We start from the raw sequence: 13,184 nt of genomic DNA on the forward strand, positions 1-13,184 counted from the left end.
AATTATATTCCAATAAAAAATAAAAATAATAATTAGAAAAAAAGTCTTTCTCAAGGGGCGGACACTAAAGTAGGTTCTGGAAATTCAGCCACAGACAAGGCTGACCCGAGCTCTGTCTTTTCTGATCTTTCAGGCTACAGGAGGACAGGAAATTGATCAAGTCAACAAAACACTGCATTTTAAGAGACAGATTAGAGGGTTAGAGGTGGATACTGTGCTGGAGGATACGGCAGAGTGCCTCAGCCAGACCTGAGGAGTAAAGGACTGGCAGATGGGTAAATATAGGACTTCTCTGGTGGCTCAGACAGTAAAGAATCTGCCTGCAATGCAGGAGATGCGGGTTCGATCCCTGGGTTGGGAAGATCCCCTGGAGTAGGAAATGGCAACCCACTCCAGTATTCTTGCCCAGAAAATCCCATGGACAGACGAACCTGGTGGGCTACAGGCCATGGAGTCTCAAAGAGTCAGACATGACTGAGTGACTAACACTTTCACTTTTCACTTTCAAAGATAGGACTGGGGTGGGCGGTCAGCTGAGTTTCTGAGGATGAAAAAGGATGTTCAACAACAGGAAGTGAGAGACAGCAAGGAGCCAGGAGGAACTGAGGATGCCATTAAATGGAGGAATTGAAGAACAGAGAGAAAAGAGAGATGGGGCTGGAGGAGAAAGCCGAGGCTAGATTGTTTAGAGCCTCATAAAGGATTTAGATTTAACCTTTAAACCCCATGTAAAGCCATTGATGGCTTTCAGGGGGCCAACGCAGGCGAGTTTTTGTTTTGGAAAGATCACTCTGGTTGCCGGGTATTTAAAAGGTGAATTTAAAGAGGAGATCTCAGGTAGAGAGGCAGCTGGGAGAAATGTGATTTATCAAGTTGTGTCAACACATGTGCAATTCAGCACCAAATGCCTGCCGATAAAGGATGTGGATTGGTGTCCTGGGCTGTGTAAACTGAGGGTCTACTTTGCTAAGATTTGAAGACTTTGATCCAAATCTCTATATGACCCTGGAAGAATAATCTGGTCTCTGATGCTCTAAGTATCAGTCATCTTCTGTTGGCTGAGAATGGAGTGGGTGAGAAAGGACTTTTGAGTACACAGCACATTGAACTTCACCTTGATTTATTCATCTGTAGATCTCATCACTTGGCATTCTCTAAAGGGCTTTATTTCCTTTCATTCTAGTAATTTTGAAAGAGTAGTATTGATATTCAGTTCAGTTCAGTCACTGAGTCGTGTCCGACTCTTTGTGACCCCATGGATGGCAGCACACCAGGCTTCTCTGTCCATCACCAACTCCCAGAGCCTGCTCAAACTCATGTCCATCGAGTCAGTGATGCCATCCAACCATCTTATCCTCTGTGGTCCCCTTCTCCTCCTGCCTTCAATCTTGCCCAGCATCAGGGTCTTTTACAGTGAGTCGGTTCTTCACATCAGGTGGCCAAAGTATTGGAGCTTCCGCTTAAGCATCAGTCCTTCCAATGAATATTCAGGACTGATTTCCTTTAGGATGGACTGGTTTGATCTGCTTGCAGTTCAAGGGACTCTCAAGATTGATATTATGAAGCAATATATTTCTATGTCAAGGACAAGGAAAAACATCACATTTAGAATTCATTCATTCAATCATTCATTATCTATTTATCTACCCACTTACTAATCAAGTGGTTTTCAACTATAAGTGAAGTTTCTAGTGTCTTGGGCGAGGCCAAGGCATTGATATTTAAAATAAATGTTTGTTTATTGGTTGTGTTGGGTCTTAGTTGTGATTCGTGGACTCTTTAGTTGTGGCACACACACAGACTCAGTAGCTGTGGTGCTCAGGCTTTAGCACATGGGATCTTAGTTCCCCAACCAGGGGTCAAACGCATGTCCCCTGCATTGCAAGGCAGATTCTTAACCACCTGACCATCAAGGAAGTCTCAGCTTTGGCATTCTATTAAAAGTTTCCAAATGATTCTAATGTGTCCCTAGGAATGAGACTCAAGGTACCATGGAGATGGAGACCATGGTTCTTTAACTTCTGCCACATTTCCAGTGCCCTCAGGCAGTGTCTGGCCCAGAAATAATGCTCAGTAAATATTTGTAAAGTATATTAACTTAATCATGCAGAGATCAAACATTTATTGAACATTGCCAGATTTTCTCCAATTGATGATGATGATTACCTTGTGTGATTTTCCACAGACAACCATCAAGCACCATGGTTTAGGAAATTAATGACCATTGAATCACATACTGGAATGAGGTTAGGATATAACATTTTTTATCCTGTCAAGTGATTTCTTCTCAGGTCCTTTGTCCTATTTATGATCACCAGGCGCCTTTGGACTGCTCATGACTGGGGACTAATTCTTGACCTGGAAGGAAGCAGGCACGATGCTTCTTCATTGGGAACGATGCCTATCATTGCGTCAAGACTCTTTGCATACCTTTAAGGTACCACATCTAGCTGCTTCATCATCTCAAACAAATTGCTTGGGTCACTAGTCCAAGTTTCTGATCTCCTTGCTTTGTCTCGCCTTTCTGCCTCTGGAAAGTCTTGCAATATCTTATTATCCTTTCTTCCACCTCTGCTCCCCCATCTTAAGTCCCTGTTGCTGTGAACAGTGAATTTTTGGAAGCCCAAATCTCCCAAGTTGTGGAGTTGGCTGCCACAGCTCTCTTGACCCACAAGGCTGTCTAGCTGATGCAGCAGGACTTTATTTCACTTGACTCCAATTTAACTGTCCTGAGCCCCTTCCTTATATTGCCAAGAGATTTCCTAATAGATCTGTAGCCCCGCAATTCAGGCAATTATTCACGTATTCCCCCACATCATTAGTTTTATGGAACACTGCCAGGGGGCATATTTTTCTTTCTTGGGACTCCAGAGAATAAAGGAAATAGAACTCTTACCATGAAGTCATATTAAGGAGTTTATTTCTCAGAAAATACCCTATAGCACTTTTATAAAACCTTACATTGAGGGACTGCATTTAGGAGAATTATTTTTACCTCACCTGCTGCCCTGGGATTCACTGTCCAGGCCTCCAGCCTTTCAGAGGACGGCTTTAGAAATTTTCTGTAGTATCTACTGACCATAAAGGGGTGCCCATGGTTACGGTAGGGAGGCTGTAGTTCATGTTGGGTCTTCTGGGGTTTAGGTAGAGTGGCTATGTAATTTAAACATCCAAACGTATGCACTTTAGGGAAGGAGAGTGTTATTTTTAATTATATTGAGGTGTAAATCAGAATTGTGCAGACCCACTGGGACACATGATTACTGTAGACTTGCTGCTCTAGTCCCACAACTTCTGAAATTTCCCTCCCTGGGTCTGACTGATAGAGTAAAAACACAGGAATTTAGCCAAAATATTAGATTGTAACTCAAAGTAGTGGTTTTCACTATTTAACTGGAGAACAAAGGATGATGGGATATATCAATGAGCTTTTGCTGGAAAATGCTGCATAACAAACCATTCCCAAACTCAGTGTCTTAAAGCAACAATCACTAATTCTCACTTTTCTATTTGCAGGTCAGTTCACCTTTGCTGAGCTTGAATCCAAGCTACAGGTTGGGGGCCCAGCTCTGCTTTACCAGTCTCTGCTTATCCATGGACCAGTGCGCCGACTGGAACATACTCTTCTCACGGCGAGGGCAGAAGTCAGACAGAAGCACTTGAGGGGAAACCTGAGTTTCTCCTAACATCGAGGCTTGTATTGGTACACTGTCACTTCTACCCACATTCTATTGGCCAAAACAAATCCTATGGACAAGCCCAACCTTAGTCGGGCAGGGAAATACACTCTGTCTTGGGTGAGAAGCACGCCAAAGGCATATCCAAAGAGCAAGCATACAGGAAGGGATCAAGAATTGGACGCAATAGTGTAATCCATCTCAGGGGATATTAGGCTAAAGGGGGTTTGCTCTCCCAGACCTCTAGTGGGGGGGTGGTTAGTTGAGTTTATTCAACCAGATGCAGGCTAAGAAGGAAAAAGGAAGTGACCATAGGTCAGTTTTGTCTACTGGAAGCAGGATGCAGAGACAGGGGACTCACTTGTATTGAAAATATGAATATCTTAAGAGGAGAGAGTAGAGGAGGAAGAGATGGACAGAGATCCTCATGATTCAGAATATAATCCATGCTGCTCTGGTAAGTATGGCCCATGGATGGATGGACTCTCTCCATTCTCCAGTCAGATGAGTCATTTTTCTTCCCATAGGATGGGGGCAGCTAGAGAATGGGGAGAGGAATGGCAAACGTTCATGACTATTGCTCCTTTCTGAGGAGGGGAAGCAGGAATCCTCTGGCTAGGGAGTAAGAGAAGAAGTGCTTGACTCACAGATGTTTCTGTGGGAGGCATGGACCCACAGGACACCACCAGGTGGATGTCTGCAATGTGGCTGGTAAGGGCTGGCATTCCTGTTCCTTGGCCCCTTCTGGACAAGCACTGCTGGGGCCCCTGTGATTCTAAGTCACTTCCTGCAGGGACCACCCCCCCCACACCCCCCGCCGTGCTTCGTGCTCAGGTGTCTGACCCTGAGACTTTGCCTACCTGCTGTTAGACCCTGCATGGTCTCCTTCCAGGTAGGTGATAACAGACAGCTTGTTAATCAGACAAACTAATCATGCAGATTAGGCCTGGTTCAAGCATGGATCATCCCTTCCAGGGAATCTCATGTTTAATATTTACACCAATTAAAGGCTCTGGGGGAATGACTTACATGGTGGGAGGGATTCAGAATCAGAGTAGGGCAGGTTAAAGGGAGGCATTTTGGAAGGGGATTTCAGGGCCAAGCACATCTCACCCAACAGATGACAGGTCTGGTCCAAGTTCTTAGTTCAGTTTAGTTGCTCAGTCATGTCCAACTCCTTGCGACGCCATGGACTGCAGGTTGCCAGGCCTCCCTGTCCATCACCAACTCCTGGAGTTTACTCAAACTTATGTCCATTGAGTCCTTGATGCCATCCAACCACCTCATCCTCTGTCGTCCCCTTCTCCTCCTGCCCTCAATATTTCCCAGCATCAGGGCCTTTTCAAATGAGTCAGTTCTTCACACCAGGTGGCCAAAGTATTGGAGTTTCAGCTTCAGCATCAGTCCTTTGAATGAACACCCAGGACTGATCCCCTTTAGGATGGACTGGTTGGATCTCCTTGCAGTCCAAGGAACTCTCAAGAGTCTTCTCCAACACCACAGTTTGAAAGCATCAATTCTTCGGCGCTGAACTTTCTTTATAGTCCAACTCGCACATCCATACATGACTACTGGAAAAACCATAGCTTTGACTAGATGGACCTTTGTTGGCAAAGTGATGTCTCAGCTTTTTGCTATGCTGTCTAGGTAGACAGCACTGGTGTTGGTTATGTAGATGGAGAGTTCTAAGTCTCAGAGGAACCAAGAGGGATGGCTCCTGGTCATCAGGTCCTGTGGATTCTTCACTGTCCCTTTCTCTCTATCCCTGGGTCATTCTCCTGCTTCAGGCCTCATCTTCTCTAACTTGGCCTCTTGCAATGATTTCCTAGTTAATCAGTCAGACTCAGTCTCTACCTACTATGTATTACAGCTGGAGTGGCCTCTTTTATTTTTCATTATTTACATCATTACAATATTAAAAAATACAGAAAGGTATATTATTTAGCTAGATAGATATTATGGCTAACACCCCTATATTTGCCATGCCAAATCAGCAGATGCTCACTTTCTGCCCTGTTCCATCTATCTATCTATCTATTCATTCAATCTATGTCTCTATCCTCCAGCAAGCATCTGCCTATCTATCTATATCATTTATCAATTATCTATCTAAATTTCATCTATCAATTATCTATCTAATCTCTCTCTCCCAATCGTTTTTTATTAAAACATAACATACAGGAGGAAAGCCACTTTTTCTGTGATTGTACACCTGTTGAATTTTCACAGAAAGAGCTTAGTCATGTAAGCAACACCACACGTAAATAGAGCATTCCCAGCCTCCCCTTATGCCTCCTGGTTATCCGTCCTCCTCACCCCCACTAGAAGGGAATCACTATCCTGAATCTAACAGCAGAGCCTGGTTTGTGAACTTTCATTCATTATGTAAATGCAGCCTCACAATACATGCTTTGTGTGTTGTATTTATTTTGTATCTTCTTTTTTAGAAAGACATTTTTAAAGATAAGTGGGACATCGCCTACATTTCAGTTCTTCTAATTCTTTTTTCTTCCGCAAAGACAGCCACACATCATCTGTGTGATACATATTCAGTTCATGCCTTTGTATGTTTACATATGTATATAACACTCACATCAGATGTGTTTTGTTTTTATTAAAATAAATGGCTTCACAATGTAAAAATTCCTGCCACTTGCTTGGTGCATAGAGTGGGCTTCCTAAACCACATAGCAGTCCATGTGTTTCTCTCCCTTTTATTTTGCTCCCCTGCTCCCAGACTGTTGGGTCTTGGAAGTGGGGACAGGGTTTGATTCTTCCCTGCGTCCTGTGAGTCTGACACTATGTCTGGTACTCCTTTATAAAAATTGGGTGAATAAATGACTGATGGGATGAATGAATGAACAGAGGAGCAAAGTCTCCCCACATCATGGAGAACTTGAAAGTCCAGAACACACGGCCCGTCCTTCACTGGTCCCCTTTTGGGCGGAAGGTGTTCTTATTACTCTTCTTCCCTTGTTGGCTGCTTTTTTCAATGTCTGTCTATAAAAGTCCCCGAAGCCTTAAGTCTCTCAGAAAGCCCAGGAGAAACATTTGACTTTTTAAAATGGTCCTTCAGAAGAGGTCAACATTTCAGAGCTGGGTAAGATCTCTGTAGCTGGATTCCTGATCTGTTTTCCTGACACAGGGGACAGTTGCCTTCTTCCTGGTGTTTTCTTTAAACAAAGTTATCCTTGTGGTCTAAGGAAGTTACATCATTAAATTCACGTCTCAGCACATTGATGGAGCATCAGTCATCATCTGAGTTGACCAGCTCTGGGGTTTCTGTTAAATTCTGTTGGCTCCTCCAGCCTCTCCAGGGGTGAGCTCAGTACCCAAGGAAGATGAGTCGTTGATGTTCTGAGGGGGAAATCTTAGGACACATGGGGAAAGAAAAACTGGCCCCATCTAACGAGCTTTACCACCGCTGACAGCACTTGGGACCCCAGGGGTGTAGCCACAGGACTTAGGTTCCTGTTGTCTCTCCTATGTGTGCAGGTATATGTGGTCATTTCAGTTGTGTCTGACTCTGTGACCCTATGAACTGTAGCCTGCCAGACTCCTCTGTCCATGGAATTCTCCAGGCAACAATACTGGAATGGGTTGCCATTTTCTCCTCCAGGGGAAATTCCTGACCCAGGGATTGAACCCATGTCTCTTAGGCCTCCCACATTGACAGGAGGGTTCTTTATCACTAGTACTACCTGGGCTTTCCAGGTGGCTCAGTGGATAAAGAAATCACCTGCAATGCAGGAGACACAGAAGATGCGAGTTGGATACTTAGGTGAGGAAGATCCTCTGGAGGAAGGCAACCCACTCCAGTATTCTTGCCTGGAGAATTCCATGGACAGAGAAGCCTGGCGGGCTACAGTCCATAGGGTCACAGAGAGTCAGACAGGACTGAAGTGACTGAGCAGGCAGGCAGTCCCTCCTGTCTCCTCCCTTCCCCAGGATTCAGCCTCTGTCTTCATGGAATAAGATGTTGGTTGTGCCACTTTCTGGATGATTTGGATAAACCCATGACCTCTCTGGGCTTCCCTTGTGGCTCAGCTGGTAAAGAATCCGCAGGCAATGTGGGAGACCTGGGTTCAATCCCTGGGCTGGGAAGATCCCCTGGAGAAGGGAAAGGCTACCCACTCCAGTATTCTGGCCTGGAGAATTTTGTGGCCTGTATAGTCCATGGGGTTGCAAAGAGTCAGACACGACTGAGCGATTTTCACCATCACCCATGATGTCTTTGATCCCCAGTGTCCTTAACTGGGCTGTAATATTACTTACTTACACATTTGTTGGGAGAATTAAACTATGAGCGGTAAAGGAGATGAAAATATCTTGCTCCCAGATGGTACTCACGGTATTTTTCTACTTGTGTACACAGGTAGGCAAAACAATAGAAACACATACAATAGATGTGGTAATATACTGACTTGCTATTATGTGTTTTTTAGTGTCTGACTTGCTTTCTAAACATTTTTTTCATAAGCATTTTCCAACCTCATTAAAAACACCTGCTCTACATTGCTTTTGATAGTTGCATAATATTCTAACATCTGGTTGCACTGTAAGTACACCTAACCATTTCCACATTGTGGGGCATGTTGCTTATTTTTAATTTTTTTATCAAGGAGAGTTTTGAGGTCAGCCCAGCCTGATTTTGTCTTAAATTTTTTTTTTTAAAACTCGTTTGCAAGGAACATGGTTTTCATTATTTTTGCTTTGCTTTGTTTTGTTTTCTGCTTGGGATACTTATAATTTATTTTTTCGTTTCTGTCAAGCTGTGCATTTCTTTTTATTATTACTAATTGTGCTTGGTACAGCATATGCCATTTTGTTTTGCAGTCTTAGGTCTTTTTTTTTTTTTTCAGTTCAGGAATGTTCTACTATAGATTTGATTGGTGTTTCAGTGTCATTACTTTTAAAAAGACTTTTTAAGGATCACATCTCTTTTCTTTTTGTGAATTGGATCACTTTTCTCTCTTCCTCATACATGCCATCTGCAGTCTCATTATTTTCAACTTCAGATTCTCAAAGATATATCTCAAATTTACTATTTCCCTGAAATTCAGTTTTCTGTGGTATAAATTCTGCTGTTTATTACTTCTGATGTAAACTGTGATTCTAAGAGTACATTTACAGTTTCTTGGCCTGCTTGGATATCTCAGCCAGACGTCCCTTCATCTTAGCTTGCATTTGGCTTTATTTTCCATCTCCTTTCCTCCTCTAGAAGTCATGTTATCTTATAATTTATCGAGAACAAAATATACAGATTTTCTGAGAATTTCCTCAAATTTTTTAAGTAAAGAAATTTAAAGACATGCCTTTTCTCCATATCTTTGGGACACACTTCTACCAGAGCAATACCTGACAAATTATCATCCATGGGCCAAATCTGTGCATTCCCTGTTTTGGTAAATAAAGTTTTATTGGGACTCAGCCATATTCACTCACTTATATGTTGTCTATGGCTGTTTACTTAAACCCTACAGTGTAATTACAACAGAGACTGGGTGGCCCCCCAGATCTAAAATATTACTCTCTGGCTTTTTTATGGAAAAAGTGTGCCAACCCCTGTGATAGTCTCCACTGTTAAATCACTGTTAAAGGAAGAAGTTGTTTCTAACTTTATCGTTTGACTCTGGAGGGCTATCTATCAAACTCTGTCTGGAGATGCTGATAAAGTATGTCCTCTCAGATTTAAATTAGAGCAAGGGGCATACCATCAGGATACTTGTGGGAAACAGGTAGTAAAGTCATACTGGATAATTGGTAAAAGATTCATTAAGGGACTATTACCAAAGAGTGGGAAGAGTTCAGGGACTCCATAAAGGGGTGATGAAGGACCCCAAGTCCAGTAGCTTACTACTGTAGTCTGAAGGATTAAGGGGAGGAAGGGAGGGATACCACTATCCAGAGAGAATAACTGAGTGGAGAGTTGCCTGATCAGAGTTGTTTCTTTGGACTGCCCCAGCGGTCCAGCCATGAAGACTCCGCTGTGATGATCATGGCTTTTTTTATAAAAAATAATTTTACTTATTTATTTTTATTTTTGGCTGTGCTGGGTCTTCATGGCTGCTTGCAGGCTCTTCTCTAGTTGCATCGAGCAGGGACTCCTCTTCAGTTGCGCTGCGTGGGCTTCTCACTGCAATGGCTTCTAGTTGTGGAGCACAGGCTCTGGGGCACGTGGGTTCAGTGCTTGCAGCTCCCGGGCTCTAGAGCACAGGCTCAGTAGTTGTGGTGCATGGGCTTAATTGCTCCATGGCATGTGGGATCTTCTCAGACTGGGGATCGAACTCATGTCTCCTGCACTGGCAGGCAGATTCTTTACCACTGAGCCACTAGGGAAGCCCTGAAATGGGCATAGGTTTGATCCCTATTCAGGGAACTAAGATCCCACATGCCCTTCTGGCATGGCCAACAACAACAACAAAGAAAAGAGTTGTAGCTTTTAATAGAGAGATGCCTTTAAATCACAATGACTAGTGGGGAGGAAGCCAGAGTAACAAATGTTCTTATCTCCCTCTTCTGTCCTGGGGTGCCATGCTTCAGTTCAGTTCAGTCCAGTCACTCAGCCACGCTGGTGCCTCCCAAAGGCTGAAGTCAACCAGAGACCAGGGGCAGAGGATTCGTTTATTGCATCTCACACAAGTCTGCCTTCTAGGGGCGCAGCTCAAAGCAAGTGAGTGAAAGACAGCAGCTCTTGGAGTTTATGTGTGTAGGCTCTCAGTCAGAGCTATCTAATAGAACTTTCTACGATGATGGAAATATTCTGTACCTATATTGACTAATATGCTAGCCACTAGTCCTAAGTGACTGTTGAATCCTGGAAATATAACTATGAGCTTAGAAATGGGATCTTTAATTTTAACTAATTTTAATTTGAAAGCTACCTAAAGCTAGTGCCTGTCCTACTGGACAGCACGACTCTAGGTGGCTGTCTGCTTTCCCGTATGCACCGATTGCTGTGTATTTTGCTGGACTGTCCCAGGGTATTTTATTCCCCAGTTCTATAATTATGAAATAGATCCTTCATTTATGAACATTCTGAGATAGTCTGTCTCTCATTTTCCAGAAATAATATCTGAAAACTCACAACCCCTAAGGAACAAAACTTCTGGGCTTCCTTTTATGACTTAGTCTGCCTAACATCCCACCTTAGACTTCTTCCCCTTCTTGCCTCTGTGTGGTCCTATAATAGTCTCTCAGTTGAAATGGAGAAGCATTCCTGATGGTCTCAGGGAGAATAATTTTTAGAAAACTCTTTGAACACAGTATAGCGTGTCTGTTTTTTAAATCAGCAAAGTTCTGGAGTCTCTGCCTGTGAACCAGGATTTGACAGTACCTACACCGACTCGATGGGTGTGAGTTTGAGTGAACTCCGGGAGTTGGTGATGGACAGAGAGGCCTGGCGTGCTGCAATTCATGGTGTCGCAAAGAGTTGGACACGACTGAGCGACTGAACTGAACTGAACCAACCTTAAGATTCTTCTTCAGAAATTAAGATGTGCCATCAAGAATGACTTAATTTTATCAGTTCCCTTCCACCAATAGAGTTAGTAAAACTTTTGCTCAGAATTAGAGACTTGGCAGAAATTAACACAACATTGTAAATCTACTATGAAACAGTGTTAGTCTCTTAGTCATGTCTGACCCTTTGCAACTTCATGGACTGTAGCCTCTATCCATGGAATTCTCCAGGCAAGAATACTGGCGAGGGTTACCATTCCCTTCTCCAGGGGTTCTTCCCAACCCAGGGATAAAACCTGGGTATCCTGCACTGCAGGCAGATTCTTTACTGTCTGAGCCATCAGGGAAGCCCAAGTCAACTATACTTCAATTAAAAAAAAAGAATTGGAGACTTGATTGTTAATTCTTCTTACTCAGAGTGTTCATGTGTATTTTAGCGTAAAACTGGAAGAGGTCGTATTGGGGACTGGCTGTGTGGCTTCTATTAACCCCAGAGTCTCCCCTCCCAATTTTTTCTTTATGATTGTCACAGTTGCTGCTGAAAACAGAGCGTGATTTTGAATGTGCATAACCTCATATCTGATGCAAAATTAATATCAATTGCTTGATTTTCACACTGAGACGTTAATTACTATTTGTTTTGTATTTGCATTCACAGGTATCTGTGGAGGGAGATTAGCATACTCTGTTGTTAGACCATTATTAAAATGACAGTTGGGGAAATATTTGAAAAATATTGTCTTTCCTTGTGTTTTACTTTTAGGCATTGCTGTTATTGTTTTTTATCTTTCTGGTGACTTCTGTTGGTTGCACAATTTTGAAATTTCAGATCATTAATGGAAACCGTTCTGGGACATTTGTACTTAAACAAAATCCACGTTGTTGGAACTGCGGCTTTCTAATGGATTTCGCATTTGTGTGCAAACAAGCCAAACCGGTCCCACATTTGAAAGCGGGTGAATCAGAGGCAACTAGGTAATAATCTTTTGTTGCTTAAATCTTAGGAGAGGCACATCGAATGCTTGTAGCTGGGTGCTTCCTGCTGTTGGGTCTGTCTGTGCTTGGGCTGAGAAGAGCACGCAAAGAAAACGATGGTCTTTTCATCATCATCTTTAAAAGGATCCTGAAAAGGATCCAGTGAGACCACTGGACTCACATGACCTGGTGATGCCACTGAGTAGCTGAAGAAACGTGGACAAGTCATTTTGTTTTCTTATCTGTGAAAATGGTACTCACCCCAGGGTGTCATGGCCAAGTTCAAGTGACATGAAGCCAATTGTCAGCTCTGGAGAACCACGTAGACTTGACAGGTGACAGCAACTTCAGTTGCCAGTTCTGTTATCTTATGTGGTCTTTTCCTCTGGGGATGGGGCCTCCCTGATAGCTCAGTGGGTAAAGAATCCGTCTGCAATATAGGAGACCCTGGTTCGATTCCTGGGTTGGAAAGATCTCCTGGAGCAGGGATAGGCTACCCATTCCAGTATTCTTGGGCTTCCCTTGTGGCTCAGCTGGTAAAGAATGTCTGCAATGTGGGAGACCTGGGTTTAATCCTTGGGCTGGGAAGATTCCCTGGAGAAGAGAAAGGCTACCCACTCCAGTATTCTGGCCTAGAGAATTCCATGGACTGGAGAAGACCATCAGGTGGCAAGGAGTCAGACACTACTGAGCGACTTTCACTTTCACTCCGGGGATGAGATGTGGGCATACTGTCATGGATGCTCATCTTTCCACTGTTAGGCCACTCATGGTCACAGTCCTCAAGTCCTCACTGGTATGAGAGGGCTCTGCCAACAGCACTTTCCTGCTCCTAGGTGGGTCCCCTCTGTGACCATAAGCTGCTCAGTTGAGGAAGACAATCTTTCCAGGAAAAAAAAAGCTTTCACATTCTTTTTCATTGTATTGGTAACAATTAATTCCTGAATTCTATACATTTATGGGACATCTACTCTGCCATGTAGAGGGTGATACTGGTTCTTCCTTCAAGAATTATAGTCAAAAAAAAAAAAAAAGAATTATAGTCCAAGGCAACTCAGGATGTGTGTATTT

The sequence above is a fragment of the Bos indicus x Bos taurus genome, chromosome 13 (assembly GCF_003369695.1).
Source record: "Bos indicus x Bos taurus breed Angus x Brahman F1 hybrid chromosome 13, Bos_hybrid_MaternalHap_v2.0, whole genome shotgun sequence".
Lineage (NCBI taxonomy): Eukaryota > Metazoa > Chordata > Mammalia > Artiodactyla > Bovidae > Bos > Bos indicus x Bos taurus.